Genomic DNA, 21,853 nt, shown 5'->3' on the forward strand with positions numbered 1-21,853 from the left:
AACCTGCTTCCTTTCTTGGCTTTTTGGAATCCTTCCAACTTTGTAGTTCTGCCTGTTTCCATGATTTGTGCATTTCCCACAGAGCTTCAGTAAGTGTTCTATCATTTTGGTCTCATTTGACATTTTTGGCTCTGCCGATTCCTGCTGTCCACCCCGTAAGGGAAAGGTGACTCGGACACCTGCAGTGGCATGCTGGTGGTGTCCTTACCACCGCTGAAGTCACTGCCATATCTTCTACCATGAGGGGGGATCCAGGCCCATCCCCTCCCATTCTCTGGGGCACACCACTGAGCAGTGTGTGTCTGCTGTTCATGCTTATGGAAGACCCACTGAAGGAGAATATCCAGCTGGCATCTGAATACAATCGGCCTTTGAGTTATTGCTGAAGCCTCATTTTTCTCACATCAATTTTCTGTGAAATTTTGTGCAGCTTTGTGCCAGTTCTCACCTCAGCTTCCATACGCCCAGTTAACGGTGTTGCGGCCTCCCCTGGAGGGATCGCTGGTCCTAGGTGCTCTCGTGTGGCTGATGTTGCAAAGCAGCTGGAAGATGCTGGGCTTTGCATAGGCAATAGAAACCATAGACACATGGAATAAAATCGGTGGATTTTATTGTATTTTATAGCAAAGTGAAAGTAACTGTGAAGTGGCGTCACTCTTTAGAATAGGCTGATGGGATGCATTGTGGCAAAGGAAGGTGGCCGTGAAGAGACTCAGGTTCTGGTCCAGCCTGCCTCTAAGACTGTCACGTTGAGCAGGCCCTGCCACCCATCCATCAGGGGCCCAGGCTCAGGATTGGCTAAATGAGGGGTGTGGACTAGCTCAGGTGTCCACAAACATTTTGATGCAAATATTTTAGGCTTTGTGGGCCATACATTCTCTGCTGCAACTACTCAGTTCACCGTTTCAGGTGAAAACACTCACAGACAATATTTAACGGAATGCACGTGGCTGTGTTCCAGTAAAACCTTATTTACAAAAACAAGAGGTGGGCCACTTTCATTCATGGGACATAGTTCGCTGACCCCTTGACTAAAGGATCACTAAACATCCTGTACCTTTGCCCTAATATTACCTGATCCCAAACATATGCAATATATCTGGTAGAGCGCAATTCCCAACCTAACTTAAAGGTTGGATTATAGTAAGGCTATTTTATTTATATTAAAGTTGTCTTTTGGGCTGTGTTCTATAATCCCTAGACCCTCATCCTAATTTCTCAGTACCGCTGCCCCTTCCTTTTGCACAGGCACACACACATGAGTGCACGCACACACACACACACACACACACACACAATTACCCCCTACCGAAGTTCAAAATGACCTGCTCTCAAACTGTTGCCTCCTGAGAGTCAGTGTTCCTAATGTGCTCACACTTACAGGCAATTTTGATAGCTTCTGAAGTATAACTCGTGCCCCCAACAAGCTGACCTAGTAACAATCTTGTTATTTCATCAATTCAATCAATATTTATTAAGCACTTATACACCTGGCATTGTGCTTAGAGGTGGGGATAAAATGGTGAGCAAACCAGATACAGTCCGTATCTTCACGGTCTAAACGGTCCAGTGTAACTGATTTGACACTTCAGTATCACACCTGCTCAATAAGGGTTACTAAGGTAGTATTACAAATACAGAAGCATGACCCCAAGGGACCTGTGTTCTTTCCTTAGTTTACTACATGGATGATTTTGGTCCAATTCTTTAAATTCTCTGAGCTTTCTATTTCTCAATTGTATTTTATAGTTTTATATGCAGTATAGCTACAGCCAGTATAGATGTAACTGCCTTAAAGGGCATTTGCAGAGCATAAAAGGATTTGTTCATGGAAAATGTTATCCATAAACTATTATAAGTTTTATATAGGTGTCATGCTGTTGGATGAAGGCTTTTTTTAACCTAAGTAGTGAGTGCTTATTTATTTTTTAACTTCTTATTTTAGTAAAAGGTGAGATTGAATTTCTTTACAAGCACATTCCCTTTTATATTAAAATTGGCATGTTGGTTGAGAATCATCCTCATCGTGTTCATGATAGTAAAATAAATTTTCCTTGAGGTTCCCATTTGTCCTGCAGTTTCTATCACACTCACCTCTCCTCCTTGACACCTTTCCACCAGAAGAAGTTAAATTATAAACCAACACTGGTAAATGCCAACATGTGTAACTTTAAGAATACAACATCAAGCCAATTAATTTGGCTAAATAATAAAAAAAAGCATTGTATTAAAAATTATTGACCCATCCATGTTCCTGGGTTCCTAATATATATGATAACATTTTTTATTGCACAGGTACCCTGTTTGATACTTTCTCCATTTTAAAACAGTTAACACAGTTAACAAACAGATGGACCAGGGTGTGATCCCATGTCAGTGTGACTTTAAAACACCTGCTTTTTCCTCAAATTATACAGTGTTCTTTCTTTCTGTCTTCTCTCTTTCAGTTTGGGTCTAAATTTAGTTTTCAGATAGTCTAGAACCATCTTGGAGAGCCACTGAAAACAAAAAGTCAACAAACAAAATAACTTTCCCCAGTAAGAACTCATCCTGACGGACCAGATGCTGAACATAGTTCAAACGCAATGAGGGAGAATCAGAGGGGTGGGGTGACCCTGAGCGTGTTCTACGCACATTGTCCTCTGGCCCATTCCCTTCCTCTGCTCCTGCATCTCATCTTGGTGGTGGGAGTTGAAATGCGATAGAAGATAAAGCAATCCTAGAAGAGCAAAGACGTGGGGAGCCTAATGCATCAACAAGACAGGTGGTCAGCCTTCCAGATCAGCAGGGCACTTGGACTGTGTTCTGTCTAAAGCATGTTGGAGTTATGTTATCCTAAATCCAGATAGCAGCATCCTTGACATCTTCCTCTAGAGCAGCATTCACACTCATAAGCAGTGTGGTGACCCTGTGGACAACAGCTATAGACACTAATTCAAATTTCCATTTCCTTAGAAAGTGAGTAAATTAGTTAGCCAAGATAAAAAAAGGAGATTCAGAACTATCCAATGGAAATTTACTAAGGACCCAGACTTCCAAGGGACACTTGGTGGCAGAATTTTATGTAAACACACATACACATGCATACATGTACACATATGTATATATACATGGATATGTACACACATTATAGATACCACTTTTTTTTTTACAGTCATCAGTTCTAGATTCCATCTTTATTCACCATTTCAATTCATAAGACAGTCATTGTCATACAAAAAATAGTAGCAAGTATATAGGAATTTCTTCTTATTTTATATCCATCATCATGTTCCGTATAAAATTATCTAAAAATATATAGTTTAAAAATTACAAATTACCCTGGTCTACCTTATTTCCATTCCCAACCTCCCCACAGTTTGCAGTATATCCATCCAGTCCTTTTGAAAGTCAAATGCGTGAAGTTCCTGCTTCCCTGCTCGAGGGATGAGCTGGACTGACTACCAGGAAGGGAAAACAAAATCCTCATTTACCTTCTTTCTTAAACCTGGAGCCAACCCTGGACACCCAGCTTCACATCGTCCTCTCAGAAAACCCCTCTGATATCCTGATCTCCCTCGAACCAAAGGTGCTTTTTCTTCAGTTGAAACAAAAAGAGGAAGAATATAAAGAACCACTTAGGGGTAACTTTGTCCCTTGCCTGCCCATGGAAACTTACACCCCAGGCCATTTCTCTACCAAACTTCCTGCTTTGAGCTCTACTCTCTCCAGGAGAGGCGCTGAGGTCGGGTCTTTGGAAGAGCAACAAAGTTACGAAACCCACATCCTGTGTCTTCTGAAGCAAGAGGTTGGCGGTGCTGCCTACACTTTCCAACCCTCAGTTTCTCTCCTGGGAAATGGGGGAAATAAACACTACTCTGGTCAGCTTCCTGAGGACAGAGCTTTGTGCTGTTTATCGCCGGAGTGGTGCCAGGCAAGGGAAGAAAACCATTTAATAAAAGAAAGAAGGTAGGAGTGAGCGGGCAGGAGAGGGGGAAGGTGAAACAGAGACAAGAAGTATTTCTGTAAATTGGCTGTCGCAGAAAGCCCTTTAATGAATGCTGCTTCCTAGTCTCTTTCTCTTTTCTTCCCACCCCAGTGGGGCTGTGACCAGAGCTTGCTTCCAACTCACTTCTCCTAAATGCATGTATTTCATTGTTTTGTATTTTTGCATCACTCAAGCTTTGCCCGTCTTTGGTCTCAGATGCCTAGCAGTAATGTTGATGGAATAAGGAGATGGGATCTGGACCAGCACTGGACATTTGAGTTTGCCACCCCTCTTTATATCTCACAGGGGATTGTGACTCATCACACTGTGGTTATGACCCATCACATCCATCCTTATGCTGAGTTTCTCAATTATTAAAATAAACTAAAAAAAAAAATCTATCTTAAATCCCTTGATTCCTCTCTCTCCTTTTTTCTTCCTTCCTTCCTACTTTCCTTCATCTTGTCTTCTATTTTTTTTTCCTTTCTCTAAAAGAAAATGCATTTTTGGACTTTCCTTCTTCACTGTCTAATTGTCTTGTGATTTTGTTTATGAAACACATTATGTCATGGGTTGAATTTTGTACTCAAACAAAAATTTATATGTCGAAGGGCCAGCCCTCAGGACCTCAGAATGCGGCCTTATTTGGAAACAGGGTGATTGCAAATGTAATTAGATAAGATGAGGTCATACTGGAACAGGGTGGGCCTTTTATCTAATGTGACTGGTATCCTTAGCAAAAGGGGAAATTTGTACACATGTGCGCGTGCACACACACACACATGCAGGAAACAAGAGAATGCATCAAGCTAAAGAACCCCAAAGGTTGCTGCTAACAAACCAGCAGAAAATAGGACAGAGGCCTGGATCAGATCCTTCTCTGTCACCTTCAGAGACAGTATAATAGAAAAGAACAAATCTGACTCCATATTATATCTGTTCCTTTGGCTCTAACCCTGTGTTCTGTTTCCTGGGCTTAATCATGCTGGTTCTGAACCTTTTGTAAAAGAATGTTGCCTAGAGCCTGAACTATACAGGAGAGCCCATTCTCAAGGCTCTGACTTCTAAGCGTATTAACACTTTTCCATTCATAGAAAGCTGCAGGTTAGAAAATCACATTTGTTTCATTGGAGGTTTACAGGGACACCACGACCTGACCTATGTGGACAGCTGCAAGAACAATGGATTCCAACACCAAGCAGTTTGCAACAACCGATCACGCCCCCTTCCCTTTTTAGCATAAAAGGAGCCTGAATTCTGACTTTGGAGAAGACGGTTCTCCAGGACATTAGTCCCCCATCTTCTTGATCTGCTGGCTTTCTGAGTAAAGTCGGTATTCCTTGTCCCAACATCTTGGCTCCCAATGTATTGGCCTGTCATGCAGTGAGCAGAACGAATCTGGACCTGGTAATAAGAGCACAGCCTTGCTGACACCTTGATCTCAGACTTCCAGCCTCCGCAGCTCTGAGACTACCAGTTTCTGTTGTTTAAGCCATGCAGTGTGTGGTTCTTTGTTACCGCAGCCCTAGGAAAATTATCATACAGATAAGCTTTTCTTTCTAGACTATTTTTTTCTAAACTGGTTTCCCCTTGTTTACTCATTACCGTCTTCAAGCACTTCCCATTGTAAGAGCCAAACCGCTTCCCCTGCATCACATCGTAACTGCATGTTGCCCACTACAGTGAGGGCGACTGGACCCTGCGTGTCCCGGTCCCACCCTCTCCCTAGTGTCCTGTCACCTACTCCCCTTACCCCCTAAGCTTCAGAGGAGACACAGAGGCCTCTCAGATCTTCTAGTCTCTTTTCTCCTGATCCCACTGCAGACTTGGGTCTGAAAGCTATTCCCTGAGCTAGACTCGGATCCTAATCCGCAGTCATCCAATCGTCATGCAGGGCACAGCAGACTTCTTTTTCTAGGACTGTAGGATTTTTCTGGCTGGAAAGATAGTTATTTGTATATGTTAAGTTCTGTTTAAATCCCCTTAGGCCGAGTATCATAAGCTTCAGTAATAAATCAAGCAAACACATCAAAGAAATAAAACTTAGCTGAGCATCAGTCCCGAATCGCTGAAAAAGTGTCCTTTGGCATGCTGGCAGAAAGGACTGCTTTTGGCCTGATGATTTTTCCTTTGCATGAATTCCTGATTTTAAGGGCATTAGACAGAGGAGCAGGAGATGCCTCTTCACAATGTGCAAAACGGGAGGAAAATGAAAACACTTAAAACCCCCATTACACTTGAACTGCTCGCTGCCACTTAACTGCCGGCTTCAGGTTTTCATTACCTTCTTACTAGTAATTAGCTTACCTGAGCATAATCAAATAATAAAATGCCGCGGCAGATGAAGTCAGGCTCTAAGCATGCCCTAGAATTACCGTGAGAAGAAGAGAAACGAACAGGATATTCAAGCCGGAGCCCCGTCCCTGGAGCCCCACACCCTACCTTTGGCCATCGGGCAATTCTTCTGCTTGGAGTGATGTTCCCGGAGCTCAGTCTCTGCACTCTGATGAAAGTGTTTTCTCCACACAGCCTTGCTTATGGAACAGGTCTACAGAATCAAAACATTCGGTTGCATTCTAGGGACACTGGGAGAGGAAATTGCTTGGAATATGAAATGGGTGAGGGGCTTAAGAGATTCCCAAAAAGTAATTTCGTCTGGAATGAGACACGGGTAGGATCACAGCATTGAATACTGAATCTCTGCTTTGAGGTCTTACTCTAAAGTGTAGGGGCACTTTTGAATCAGAGCCTAAGAAGGTGATGGGATGGTCAGTGTTTCCCTTTTACTCCTGCCTTGAAAGTGAAAGAAAGACAGGAAGAAAAAAAAAAAAAAGGTTATCTTTGATTCTCTGAAATAGGTGCAGTTAGACTGCAGGGACTGTGATGTGGGTTTGATAAAGTGTGGGCTGAAACCAAGCCATTCAAGCATCTTAATTCCATGGCTAAATCCACTCTGTGCTCATTAAAATGGCATCATGATGCTGACTGAAGGATTAAGGAACTTTCCTGAAAGAACTTCTCAAAGTCTAATTTTATGAAACCTAAAAATGGTGTGATGGAGTTTGGGAGCTATGGATCTCATCGGATGCTTGCACCAGGGTTGCTCAGGGAAAGGGAAACCATAGAAGGGATTAAGGAGGTTGCAGGGCTGTTGTCAGAGCCACAGGAGGGATGTTCTTTGCCCACCCAGCGCATCTCATGCGTTAATCCATCTATACCCGGGGGGTGTAGTGTAAGTCAGAGCTCTGACTCTTATTTGACAGTTTTGCTCGTTCTAGAGTACCACATAGTTGTGGACATATTCCAGATAAACTGTTGATGAGTGTAGAAATCAGCAGAACTTGATCTGCCTAGTCCACTTCTGTCCATCTGTGCTGTCATCGACCAAGTCTCCATCTCGTCCAGCCCATATTGAAGAAACACACTCCTCACTGAGAGTCTTAACTGTAGCCTCACTCTCCTCCTACCCAATCTCCACGCTCCATGAGAGCTTTCTAAATTATAAGTATGCTGTCTATCATGGTTTATGATCAACTTCATGACAAAGTCAAACAATGGACACCGTCTTCCAAGACCCTTGATGACCTGGACAGTCCGAGCTCCCCACTTCATCTTTCAGCTCTTCCCCTTCCCTCACTTTCCATCCTTTCCCTGCACGGTTCCACGCTCCCAAAGCACCTGGCTTTCCTTCAGCTTCAGTCAGTTCTGCTATTACATGATATATGCATTCTTAACAATCATGGCACTGTGCAAAATTATGCAATAAAACAATGTGGCTTATGGAGCCAGGGGCAGAGAAAATTTGAACATTTCATTTGGGACACACAAAAAGGAGATAGAAACCAATACAAATGGGAACACAGTTTTACACCTGCCAAATGGTTAAGAAATGCATACGTGCTACAAAAGAAATGGAACTTGACCTTGACAGAGACCTGAAGTGTGTTTACGAGTGTGAGGACCAGAAGGGTGCAGATTGTGAACAACTGCAAAGGAGGGGTCGGGGGAGGAGAATTGCCTGGAATTGGAGGGAAAGCTGTCACACCGGATGTGGAAGGGTGCATGTGGTCCACGGCACTCCATTTGGACTGAGGTGGCTGTTGGTGTTTAAGATGTTGCATGTGTGCATTTTGTGTATTTCCACACAGCTCGGTGCAGTGAGATGTGGTTTTCTGTGTTCACCAGTGTTCCTCATGGACAAAAATCACAGATAAGAAAATCAAAATTCAGTCATGCTCAAACAGTTCCTTAATATATCGGTTGCAATGGAACAAATTCACTTTTTCAAAGCAAGTTCTGTGGCAGACTGTGTTTTGGTGTGCAGTGGTTTATCCTGCTCCCAGGCATGCACCCATTAGACTTCTCCATAGATCCTTTAAACCATCCTCCTCTCCACTTTCATAGCTCCTACTAATCCTCTGTACCTTAGCTCAAGAGTAATTTATTCCAAGAAGCTTCTTTCAGAACTTCAACATATGCCAAGTAAACTTTTTAAAACTAATCTCATCTTATTTTCACCAAAACCGTTCCTAAACCTAGACCCATTGACTCAAAATACTTTGTGAGAACATGTGTTTCCTTATCTCTCTACTCCTCCAGTAAATTCCCCTCCCCCAGGGTTTCTCCTCTCAATAAATGACAAATTCATTCTTCTAGTTGATCACAAACTTGGCATCATTCCTATCACCTCTCTTTCTTTTATATTTCATACTCAATCTGGCAGGAAAGTGTGTTGGTTCTGCCTTCAAGAATAAATTCAAACTCCAACCACTTCTTGCCAACATCATTGTTGTCCTTGTTCAAGCCACCAGCACCCTTTGCCTGGGTGATATGTTTTAACTGTCTCCTTCCTGCCAATTTTGTCCCATGTAGTCTATTTTGAACACGGAAGCAGAGTGATCCTTTAAACAAAGAAATCATGTTATTTTTCCACCCAAAATGGCACCCACATTCTTAACAACTAGCTTACAAGGATGTAAATTATTTACAGCATTCCCTGTCCAACTGAAAGTCATCCCCTCTTAATCCCTTCTTTCCTCCACCCTCTGACCATACTGACTCCCTGATAAGCCTTGAGCCCACTGAGTGCATCATTTCAGAGCTTTAGCTCTGGACCTGTCCTTTATCTGGAACACTCTGGGCTCAGATATCAATATAATTTCATTTCTTATTCCTTAAGGTTCCTGCCCAAATATCGCTTTCGTGGTGAGGTTTTCTCTGACCGCCCTCATTAAAATAGACTGGGATTTCAAAATGCAGAATAGATGAACAAGATTATACTGCGTAGCACAGGGAAATGTATACAAGATCTTATGGTAGCTCACAGAGAAAAAAAATGTGACAATGAATATATGTATGTTCATGTATAACTGAAAAATTGTGCTCTACACTAGAATTTGACACAACATTGTAAAATGACTATAACTCAATAAAAAAACGTTAAAAACCATAGCAAGAACACTGTCCCTTCACCCACAGCATGGTTTTCCCTATACCCCCACTCTAATTCACTTTAACTACAACATTCTACATTTTTGTTCCCTTTTTTATTATTGTCTAACTTTTCCTACCAGACTATGAACATAGGATTTTTATTTACAGCCCACAGCAGGTAGAACATGATCTGGCATGAAACAGGCATTCAATGAATATTTATCGAATAAAAATTTCAGATTTGAAGTAAATGCATGAGTTACGAATTGCTTTTAAAAATTACTTACTACGGAGGAATCTTTTTTTTTTTTTCCCTAAAATTGGCCATGTTTTGAGAAAGCCAAACACTGTCAGCATGATTTGGTTTTATTGGTAGTCATATCGAAAGAGGTTCCACTTGACTCATTCATTTTGGAAGTGGTTCAAGTATGAGTCTACTGTCTAAGGAATTCTAATTGGCTACTCTGATGGATTAGATATGAGTTTGAAAAAACCACAGTGAAGACAACAACAGCACTATGAGTGGTAGAGTGTGCATCTCCTGAGTGCGTGCTCCATCTGAAGCTAGTACGGTAGGTAGCGCTTACTACTTGGAAACTTGGATATCTGGCTTTCTCTTGTTCTTCAAGCTGCAAAATCATTGTCTGTTGGTATTGATTACGTAGTTGTAAGGGGTAAGAGGGTGTTTAAGACTCAAGGGCATACCAGTTAATTTTGGCTGGCTAGCTGGGTTGTTTGACTAATACATGCACTTAGATATTCATTTGTTTTTCTTGTTTGCTTACAGTTTTTGAGGAAGCAGAACCTTGGATTTGGCCACACACTGAGCCCCTAGAGCATAAGACGTAAGTGCCAGCAGAGAGGCAGCGTGGGCTTGACGTGAAAACCGAGCTCTCATCTTGGTCCTACCTCTTAATACCTGTGCAACCTTGTCAAAGTCACTTTGGTTCATACTTCCCAGGATCTACTCAGAGAGGCGCAGCCACACCAATTCGTGCACTAATTGGGCTTTTCTAAGAGAAACCGCTCGCCAGCCGTGAAATTCAGTCTCATCTGCAACGTTGTGTGTAAATTTAAGCCGGTTGGCTGGCCTCTCGTGTGATTTTTGTGATTGATGAGGTTTTCTATTTCTGTGACAGTGTTTCTCTGGGAGAAAGAACCAGCACTGGGGCCAGATTGTTAACAATATCATTATGATTTTATTATTGTCCTGGTTCTGGAGATCCATAACTCGGTTTTCTATTAGCACATTACTCAAGTCAGACAGTGGGAAAGCAATCACTTCTGCTGTGGGGCAGCACAAGCCACCTGGCTTTTGGAATTGCTTGTTCAGAGGCACTAGAAAATTAAGTGCAGTGACCAGCATGAAAGGTGGTTTTTCCTCCTTGTGCATCTGTAGACTGTGTGTGAAATTACAGTCTCCCTGGAAAGGGAGATGCATAAGACTCATTAACATTTGGAGGATAAATACACACTCATCAAGAGGTAAATATGCCTATTACAGTAAGAAGCATGTATCAATTTCATTGGCAGTCTCACACAGGCAACGACTAACGTTGCTAGGCTGGAAAGATCTTAGTGGGACCTGAAATTGATAGGTTTTAATTTAGGGAAACATTAGAAGAAAAAAAAATGAAAAAAATAATTATCATGATTTTGAAGAGATGAAGAAGACATGGTGTGCAAATCTGAGCAAAATGCCGATGGCTCTTCTGTTCATGGAACTCCAAGGAAGAGATTCCAGGAAGAGACAGAATGCGAGAAAACTTACCTTCAACCTTGCTGGCTGTGCTGTTATCAATTTAAACCTAAATTTAGGATAATTTATACTTTCTTGTATTAGTTTACTAGCGCTGTCTGTTAAGTACCGCAGACCGGGAGGCTTAACGCACAGAAATTGATTGTCTCACAGTCCTGGAGGCTAGAAGTCTGAGATCAAGGTGTCCACAGGATTGGTTCCTTCCGAGGTCTCTCTTCTTGGCTGGTTGCTGGTCACCTCCTCCCTGTGTCTTTACAAGTTCTTTTCTCTGCACTTCTGTGTCCTAATCTCTTCTTATAAGGGCAGAAGTCATTGGGTTAGAGCCCACCTTGGTGACCTCATTAACTTAATGACCTCTTTAGATACCCCATCTCCAAACACTGTCACATTCTAAGGTACTGGGAGCCTAGTAACAAACACGTGTTCATATTTTTTCTTTCTTTTTTTTTTTTTGCCAGAAGAAGGGGTCAAAATTCAACTCCACCCATTCATGCAAAATGTAAATGGTAGGTCTTAGCCTGTTTTCCAGAAGACAAAATGGAAGTTCTCAAAGGTCAGGAAGCTATCGTAGTGAAACAGATGAAAAAAGAGAGAGAGATTGCATCAGGAAAATCAGTATGCTCCTCTCCAAGGTGCCCTTTGCGTCAATGATCAAAATTTAGGAAGGACAGACCTAGAAATGTGAAGGAAAATAAGACTTAAATCCATAATGCTGTTCTTCTAATTTCTAAGTATTCATATTAATAGTGAAATGCTGAGAAAGTACCAATGATACTAAAAACATTCATTTCCTTCCTCAAGAAATTACATAAGCAACTGAACTTAGAAATAAGTGGACGTATATTTGAATAAAGAATTTGGATAATTTATGTATCAGTGAGTATCTTCCTTATGTACAATTTAATATGAAACATTAGGATATTTAAAGAGTGGTATAAGAATAAATATATCTTGTTTGGAATGTACACTTAAATAATTACATTTTCAGTTTTATAAGATTGAAGTCTGCTGAATGCAACTCCAATTTTTATGGAATCTTAAGACAGTATCTTATTTTCTTATGGGATCCAGCTACTGTAAATTGGAGGGAATTAAATTTTATATTTATTTACCTTGACATTCTACATAGAGTTTCTTCAAGGTAAGTATATCAATATTGCTTTGTCTAAATCACAATATAGCGTGATCAGAATTGTATCAGGAGTCTGTTTAGTAGCTTCATGACAAGTCATCATTTCTAAATCATTCATAGTGGCAGAAAGGAGAAACAGGATGATGACTGAGCTAGAATTGAGAAATCCTGCATTGCAGTCCCTCCTCAGCTGTCATTGTGTCTAATGATAAAGGACAAGTTAACAAAACCTATCCAGAATTTAGTTTACTCATCTGTGAAAAGGAGAATATCAATCCTGACATGTGAGTTTCAAGTCAGATAACATGCATGTTAACTCCAAGAATGTGTAAATGTAAAAGTTCACTGTTGTTTTTATCATCCTTGAGGAGGAGAATGGCCCACTGTGTTGTCTTCTAAGCACTTGATAAACCCTGGGAATTCAATGAGAAATAGGCACAGTCCAGTCCTCAGGCACCAGGAGGTTGACAACAGGGTGAAGGAGAAGGACAGGGAGATTTGTGATCACGAATTCCCAGTGATGCGTGTTACAATGTATACCCACGTGGTGTGCTCTCGGAACAAAAGGAAGGGACGCAAAACCCTGCCGGGGTGAGCAGTGAATGCAGAAAGAGGCAGCAAAAGTTTCCTCAAGGCGATACTAGAGCTGAATTGATGAATATGAGCAGGAGGTGGCCAAGCCCACAGAACACTTTTTTATACATGATCCATTCTATGAGCCACTACATTATAACCCATTCAACTCTACACACAGAAGCTAATGGGAGTTTCAGTTGTGCTTGGATCTAATTGGTGATTTTTAAGGATAAATAAAAACTTAACTTCCACATGGACTTTTATGGATCTTCTGGAAGTTTTAGTTTTTTGTAGGTTAGTATTTATACTTCTGCTGTGGCATGTGTGGCAGGGTGTTCTTCCCAAAGATTGTCACAATACTTCCCATCTGGAATGCTCTTTCTGTGATGTGCCTTTGCCATTCCTTTGATCCAAGGATGGGGTCTTTGCTCCTTCCATTAAATCAGGGTGAGCTTACCAGCATCAGTAGACAGAGGATGCCAGAAATGATGATGTGTAAGTGACTTCTGAGGCTGGACCATGAAAGGTGTTGCAGCTTTGCTTTGTGCATTGGAATAACTGTGTGTGGAGAGGAAGCAGACCACCCTTCCTGGAGGCATCATGCTATTAGGAGCCCGGGCCATACTGAAGGGAAGTGTAGGTGCTCTGGGCGGCAGTGTTGGTCTTTGATCTTCTGGGGCCAAGCACCAGACATGTTAATGAACAAACCTTCAACCTCACATCACCCTCTCCAGCCATTTCAGTCTTCTGTGAGCCTCAACATCATTCCCTTTAGTGTCTACAAACCACCCTCCTGTGTGCTATCTGAATTTCTGACCCCCAGATCCACATAGTTAAATGGTTGCTTTAAGCTGCTAAGTTTTGGGTCAACGTATGAAGCAAAGAATTGAAATAGGATTTGGTACTAAAAGTGAGATGTGCTGCCGTAATAGAAACCTGAAACCCATGGCTTTGACTCTGGATCAGAGAGTGAGCAGAATCTGGAAATGCCTTGAGAAGAATGTTGGAGAAAGCTGGGATTCATTGGGGGAATTATTATAGGAGGCTGGAAACAAGGTAGTTCTTCTGTGTAGTAAAAAAGTTTGGTAACACCTTCTCCTGTGGTGATGTGGGAATAGAAACATTCCTTAATTATCCAGATGGTTTGATTAGATAACGTTCAGGAAGAATGTGGGAAGAGCCAGCTAATTTATTCAATCTGTTTGATCTGTGTTGGCTGACATTTAGATAAAGAGAAATAACAAGAAACTGCTCAATTTTCAAGCAAAATATATAGGAATTATAAAGAAACCAGAATTCGCTGGGTTCCAAAGAAATAAAAACACAAGGCAAAGCAAAACATCAAAACAAAAAATCAAGTGAAAAAGGGCCTCTGGGCAAAAATAAAATGAAGGCTGCTCTCAGGATAACAATGAAGCCAAAGGTGTCATTTTAAAAAATGATTTTAAGACTTCAGAAATACGTAAGGTGGGGTGCCCCTTAGATCCTTTCAGATCAGCACAGGCCCCCTGAGGATCTGAATGGTGTACCTCACAGGCTGTCTCTTGCACCACAAGGCTTCTAAGTATCTTAAATCTTCCCCAGCAGCCTCAAAAGGAAATGGAGGGAAAAAAGGGTCCATCCCAAGGAGGTATGTAGATGTGTTTTTTTCTTTTTTGAATAGAGTTACTTATAAATAGATACACATCGAAGCCCATTTTTTTTAAGAGTAAGGGATTGAAAGGGCCAATTCGTATAAAGAGAAACATCCATTTTTTTTTTAATATGCAGGAAGTAAGCTGAAGGGGCCACTTAGTTAAAAAAAATGAGTCACTTCTTAAATAATTGGAACTTTGATTCAGAAATCTGAACTGAAACCCCAGATAGCAGAGCTAAGAGTCAAGGATAACAATTAACAAGGAGTGACACTGACCCTGATCAAGAATTGGCAAGTTGTCTCCGGCCTGCGCCACCACTGGACTGTGTACGTGTGTGTGTGTTGCAGGGGGTGAGGGGGCAGACAACACTCTTTAGTTTATAGAATTTTTTTTTCTGCATTTCAGCAACTTGATGGATATATTTTTTACAGTTTTGCTGAAGTATAATTGATACGCAAAATCTGTTCATATTTAATAAGGACAATTTGATGAATTTGGACATATGCATACACCCACAACACCATCAAGGTAATAAATATATCCATCACCTCCCAAAGCTCCCTTCTGTTCTTTTGATCTGTGTGTGTGTGTTAAGAACACTTAACGTGAGATCTACCCTTTTAATAAATGTTTACGTGTACTACAGCGTATCTTACTACAAGCTCTATTTTGGACAGATCTCTAAGCTTAGGGATCTCATACAATTGTGATTTTATACACATTGATTAGCAACCCCCCAATCCCCACTTTCCCCAGTCCCTAGAAGCCATCAAAACTTCTATAAGTCGGACTATTTTAGATATCTCACACCAGTGGAACTATGTGGTATTTATCCTCCTGTGAATGGCTTGCTTCACTTAGCATGTTTTCAAATTCACAAATGCAAATGGTAGAACTTCCTTCTTTTTTAAAGGCTGAATTATATTCCATGATATATATAATATATCTATTATATATTATAATATATCTAATATATATATATGTCTTTATTTATCTGTTGATGGTCTTTTGGATTCTTTCTATACGTTGGTTATTATAAAAAATGTTTCAATAAACCTGGGACTGCAGATAGTTCTTTTGGATCCTGATTTCAATTCTTTTGAATATATACTTAAAAGTGAGATTGCTAGATCATATGGTAGTTTTATTTTCAATTTTCAAAGGGATCTTCATATCGTTTCCCACAGTGGCTGCACTATTTTACATTCCCACCCACAGCATAGTGTTCATCCCACTTTCTCCTCAGTGGCACTTGTTATGTCTTGTTCTTTCGATAACAGACAGCCTAACAGGCATGAAGTGACATCTCATTGTGCTTTTGATTTGCATTTCCCTGATCATTAGTGATACTGAGCACGTTTTCATATGCCTATTGGCCATTTGTATGTTTTCTTTGGAGAAATGCTATTGAAGTTCTCTGCCCATTTTAATTAAATTATTTGTATTTTTGCTATTAAGTTGTAGAAGTTTCTTATATATCTTGGATATAAACCCCTCATCAGAAATACAGTTTGTGAGTATTTTCTCCCATTCTGTGGGTCACCTTTTCATTTGGTTGATTGCTTCCTTTGCTGTTTAGCTTACAGTTTTTTCCATTAATAGACACCGTGTCCTAGATCTGTCACATGGAGGGGGCTTCCTCTTGATATGGATCTGACTTTGATGATAGGATTCTAGACTTGGAGTTGATGCCATCATAATGGGACCAAATTTTAGCAGTCTTAGCACAGAGCATGAATGCATCTTGTATATTGGAGGGATGTACATTTTTGTGATAAGAGGGCAGCCTGTGGTTAGCTGTATCTGTAAAAGATGGCCATGACAACATCGCTCACACTCTTTCATCATGTGAACATCCAGATTTGGGGATGGAGGCAGCAGTTTATGACTGCTTTGAATATGGCAGAAGCGACATTGCAATTTCCAAGGCTTGATCCTAAAAGGTGATGGATGGGGCTTTTGCTTTATCCATTGGAACACTCATGCTTGAAGCCCCAGCTGTTGTTTAGACAGTCCAACTGCCCTGGGGTAGCCTTGTGTGAGTAGGCCAAGTGACATGGTGAGATCGCATGCATGCTCTATAGTCAGCAGGCCGAGTCCTCTATTCATCCCAGCCCAGGCACCAGACATGTCAGATAATTCCAGCCCCCAGCCATCATGCGATGGCCAGTCTTTAATCCATTCAAGCTGAGGCCCCGGCTTGATGAAGCCGGGATGAGCTATCTCTGCTGTACTCTGTCCAACTTGCTGACCTTCAGAATTTGAGAACATAATAAGAAATGTTGCTTTAAACCACTAGGTTCTGATTCAATTTTTTATGCATGAAAGTAACCAGAACAGTATATTCAAGAGAATTTTTATTATAATGTAACTCAAACCCACAACCTTGCTATAAAATAATTAAAAGAAAAATCTAAGAACATAAAGAAAATTAAAAGTTCCCTTCATACACACATCATCAAGCCACTCCTGTTAGCAAAAGCATCTCTTATTTTAAGCTAAATGTGCATTCGTCCAGATGGCTTTTGTATTTATACACTTTACACATAGAAGTATGATGTCTTCTAAAATATCTTGTAGAATAATATTCACATTGTTCAAAATACTACTGTTTGAATTTATTAAGTTACCTTGAAAATATTAACATTGCAGCCTATGTAAATATTCATCATTACTTTTAAAAGCAGAGCTGAAGTGCGACTTTCATGGGCTCTACCAAAGTTTGCCTCCCTGGGCCCCTTTTACATTAAAAAAGTGATATAAATGATCTTTTATGACTATACTGGTATAAAAATGAATATAATCCAGGATGGAATAATTATTATATAATTATTGTTAGATCCATTTTCTCTGATATTCAAAGAAATTAAAAGGAAAGTATTTGTGTGGGCCCTGGGCACTGGGCCTGCTGAGCTTAATGCAGAACCGGGCTCTGGCCGAATCTCACCTTATGGAGAGTCACAATTTATTTAGCTGTTTTTTCACTGAAGAACGTTTAAGATGCTTCTACAATGTCAATGATTTTCACTGTTGAAATGATGCTGCATTTGTTATGCTCGTATTCTCTCTCTCCTCTGTAGGCCCCTGGATATGTGTTTTTCTGGAACACATACCTAGAGGTAGAATTGCTACAGTGGTGGACACAGGCATTTTCAAATATTTGATAAATTTCCCCAAATTACCTTCTCAGAAGTCTGTCGCAATTTACAATATTTTCAACTATGTAAGGCAACTTCCTTTACATTATATACGGTTAATAGTATCAGTTTGGTATATGTAATAAAAAATAATTTTGCAAAACTATTAACAACAAGCCCAGTGAGTGTGCATGTGTGTGTATGTCTATGATTATATGAGCATAGGAAAACGCAAAGAATGATACACACACGCTGTTAATATTAGTATCTGGGCGTCATGATGATAGAGAGAGGGCAAAGATGTAAGAAAAAATTTAAAAATCAAGATTTTAAGAAATTATTTAAACAAATAAATGTCTTAAAGCAGAAAATATAATATATGATCTTCCAAACAATAATGTAAATCCTTCTGTCTTTATGATCTACATCCAGACCTCTAGTGATGGAAGCAGTCTATTCTAATCCTTAATCAAGAGATGACCACTATGTGGGTCAGAGTTGGACACCCGACCTCAAAGCACGCTAATCTCTAGGCTGTCCACAGACTCACGGGATTTAAATTAATAGCTGAGCAAGAATAAGATGGAAGATCTATAGCCTTATGCCACAGAATACAAAGAACTAGTAGCCAATCCTTGGAGCCTGCAGCGTGGTCAAGCTCTTCATTCATGTGTTAGGTAAAACCAAATAAACAAAGGAAAGTTGCAAACCCCACATATCATGGTTCCATTTGTAAGAAAAATAACGTGTACACGTCTCAGTGTTGGTTTTGTCCATTAACTATCTGTTTCTTTGGGTGTTAATGTGTGTTTCATTTGGATTCTAGCTTTTGTGCTTGGTTTTCCTCAAACACCTGGTAATCTATGTTTCTTTCTTTAAGGAATGGATCGCATATGCCTGTTTAGACCTGAAGAATGCACTCAAGTTAGAAATCAACAACTCTATGCCTCTAAAATATGGCATTTGGGCAAGTAGACCTTCTGAAAAGTGATTAGAAAGCTGGGTGGAGTATGTGAACTTGCACTTTCTACTGAGTCACACACAGGAAGGAATGTTTTCAGGTTCCCCATTACATGTCGGGCAGCTGATTAAGCTAATAGCCATTTGTTTAAATGGACATTCTGTAAACTTATAGATGTCCACTAAAGGGCAATAACTGAGAAACTGTAATTTGTGAGTATTTTTTAAAATATATAAAACAGAGACAATCAAATCACATTAACTACCAAGCAATGGAGTGATGAACTGAAAATCCCATTGTGTCAAGTGTAACCATCGCTAATCTCACTACTGGTCTGGTCACACATCCCTTCATGGAGCGAGGTTCACATTCCACTTTTAAGCCTATCCTTCTCATTGCCTTTCCCCTACCTCTTTACTCCTCCTTCCTCTCCAATCCTCCTCCCCGCAGTGAGGAGTGAGCAGATGTTCACCTGATGACTGAGATTAAGCTCATATATAACCAAGACATGGCTGATGTAGAATTAGGGCTTACGACATTCAGTGTAGCTAGTTTGAGCAAATGGTAAACGTTGCCATCTTAGATGCTTGAGCCAGGCACAATTAACAAATCAGGGAGTCAAATTAACCCCCTTTTTAAAGAGTCTTCAGCATGTTACTATTAAAGATTATATAAAGGTCTATGACTAGAAAACAGTTACCAGGGGTAGAAAATCTGAAACTAACCAAAGGATCTAACAGCATGAAAGAGTGTACATCAAAAGCCACATCTGCTAAGGATAAATGCTGCACGGACTTGAGTGGTGTTCAGTAATGCAGGCCAACCTCGGAGACATTGCAAGTACAGTTTCAGACCACTACAGTAAAGCAAATCTCACAATAAAGTGGGTCACAGGACTTTTTTGGTTTCCCAGTGCATATAAAATTAAATTTACACTATCTGTAGTCTATTAAGTGTGCAGTAACATTATGTCTAAGAAAACAATGTGCACACTTAATTAAAAATTCTTAAAATGCTAAACATTACCTGAACTGTCAGAGAGTAGTAATCTTTTTGCTGGTGGAGAGACTTGTCTCAGTGTTGATGGCTGCTGACTGATCAGGGTTGTTGAAGTTGGGGGTGGCTGTGACAGTATCTTAAAATAAGACAACAATGATGTTCACTGTATTGATTGACTCTTTCTTTCATGGATGAGTTCTCTGTAGCATGCAATGCTCTTTGATAGCATTTTACCCACAGTACAACTTCTTTCAAAATGGGAGTCAATCCTCTTAAAACTTGCTATTGCTTTGTCAACTAAGTTTATGTAATATTCTAAATCCTCTGTTGTTATTTCAACAATCTTCACAGCATCTTCACCAGGAGTAGATTCCATCTCAAGAAACCATTTTCTTGGCTCATCCATAAGAAGCAACTCCTCATCTGTTAAAGCTTTATCATGAGATTTGCAGCTAGTCAGTTATATCTTCAGGCTCCGCTTCTAATTCTAGTTCTCTTGCTATTTCTATCACATCTGTAATAACTCCCTCCACTGAAGTTTAGAACTCCTCAAAGTCATCCATGAGAATTAGAATTAACTTCTTCCAAACTCCTGTTAATGTTGAAATTTTGACTTCTTCCTTTGAATCACGAATGTTCTTAATGGCAAATAGAATGGTAAATATTTCCAGACTGTTTTAATTTACTTTGCCCAGAGCCACCTACAGCCTTATGCTCATCCATGAAAGAAAGAGTCAATCAGTACAGTGAACATCATTGTTGTCTTATTTTAAGATACTGTCACAGCCACCCCCAACTTCAACAACCTATAGCACCTAAAGCAGCTATAGTCTTATGAAACATATCTCTGAAATAATGGCCTTGAAAATCAAACTTACTCCTTTGTCCAGGGGATGCAAAATAGATGTAATGTTAGCAGGCATGAAAACAATATTAATCTCATTGTATATCTCCATTAGAATTCTTGGGTGACCAGGTACTTTATCCATGAGCAGTCATCTTTTGAAAAGATTCTTTTTTTTCTGAGTATTAGATCTCAACAGTGGGCTTAAAATATTCAGTAAGCAATGTTGTGAACAGATGAGCTGTCATCCGTGCCTCATTCCATTTATGAGCACAGGCAGAGAATACTTAGCATCATTCTTAAGGGCCCTAGGATTTTCAGAATGGTGAATGAGCATTGGCTTCAACTTAAAGTCACCAGCTGCATTAGCCCCTAACAAGAGAGACAGCCTGTTCTTTGAAGCTTTGAAACCAGACATTGACTTCTCCTCTCTAGCTATGAAAATACTAGATGGCATCTTCTTGCGGTAGAAGACTTGTTTCATCTGCAGTGAAAATCTGTTGTTTAGTGTAGCTGCTTTCATGAATTATCCAGATCTGATTCACTTGCTGTGGCTCCTACATCAGCATTTGCTGCTTCACCTTGCACTTTGATGTTATGGAGATGGCTTCTTTCCTTAAATCTCATGACCCAACCCCTGGTAGCTTCAAACTTTTCTTCTGCAGCTTCCTTATCCCTCTCAGCCTACGCAGAATTGAATAGAGGTTAGCACCTTGCACTAGGTTAGGCTTTGGGTTAAGGGAATGTTGTGACTGGTTGATCTTCTATCCAGACCACTCCAGCTTTCTCTGTATCAGCAAAAAGTCTGTCTGGCTTTGTAAAAATCATTTGTGTGTTTGCTGCAGTAGCACTTTTAATTTCCTTCATGAGCTTTTCCTTTGCAATTACAACTCATCAACGTTTGGTGAGAGAGCCCTAGATTGTTGCCTCTATTTGCTTTCAGCATGCCTTCCTTGGTAAGTTTACCTATTTCTAGCTTTTGATTTTAAGTGAGAGGCATCAGACGCTTCTTTTACTCATTGTCTTTGTCTGGTTATTACTGGCCTAACTTTAATACACTTTTGTCTCAGGAAATAGGAAGGCCTGAGCAAAGGGAGAGAGACGGGGGATGTCTGGATGGTGGAATAGTCAGAACATGCATTTATTAAGTTTGCTGTGGGGGTGAGATTCATGGTGTCCCCAAACAATCGCAATTGTAATATCAAAGATCACCAATCGCAGATCACCATAGCAAATGCAACAGCAGTAAAAAGTTTGAAATATTGTTAGAATTATTAAACTGTGACACAGAGACATGAAGTGAGCAAATGCTGTTGGAAAAATGGTGCTGGTCGACTTGCTCCATGTAGGATTGCTGCAAACTTTCAATCTAAAAAAAATGGAATATTTGTGAAGCACAATAAAATGA

The 21,853-nt window shown here is 40.3% G+C and overlaps 1 pseudogene; it reads right to left on the bottom strand.

The window, feature by feature from the left end:
* Positions 1–16,484: 16,484 nt before the first annotated feature.
* Positions 16,485–21,445, bottom strand: LOC135322061 (tigger transposable element-derived protein 1-like; annotated as a pseudogene).
* Between the last annotated feature and the right edge of the window lie 408 nt (positions 21,446–21,853).

This window comes from Camelus dromedarius, chromosome 1 (assembly GCF_036321535.1).
Source record: "Camelus dromedarius isolate mCamDro1 chromosome 1, mCamDro1.pat, whole genome shotgun sequence".
Taxonomy (NCBI): Eukaryota; Metazoa; Chordata; class Mammalia; order Artiodactyla; family Camelidae; genus Camelus; species Camelus dromedarius.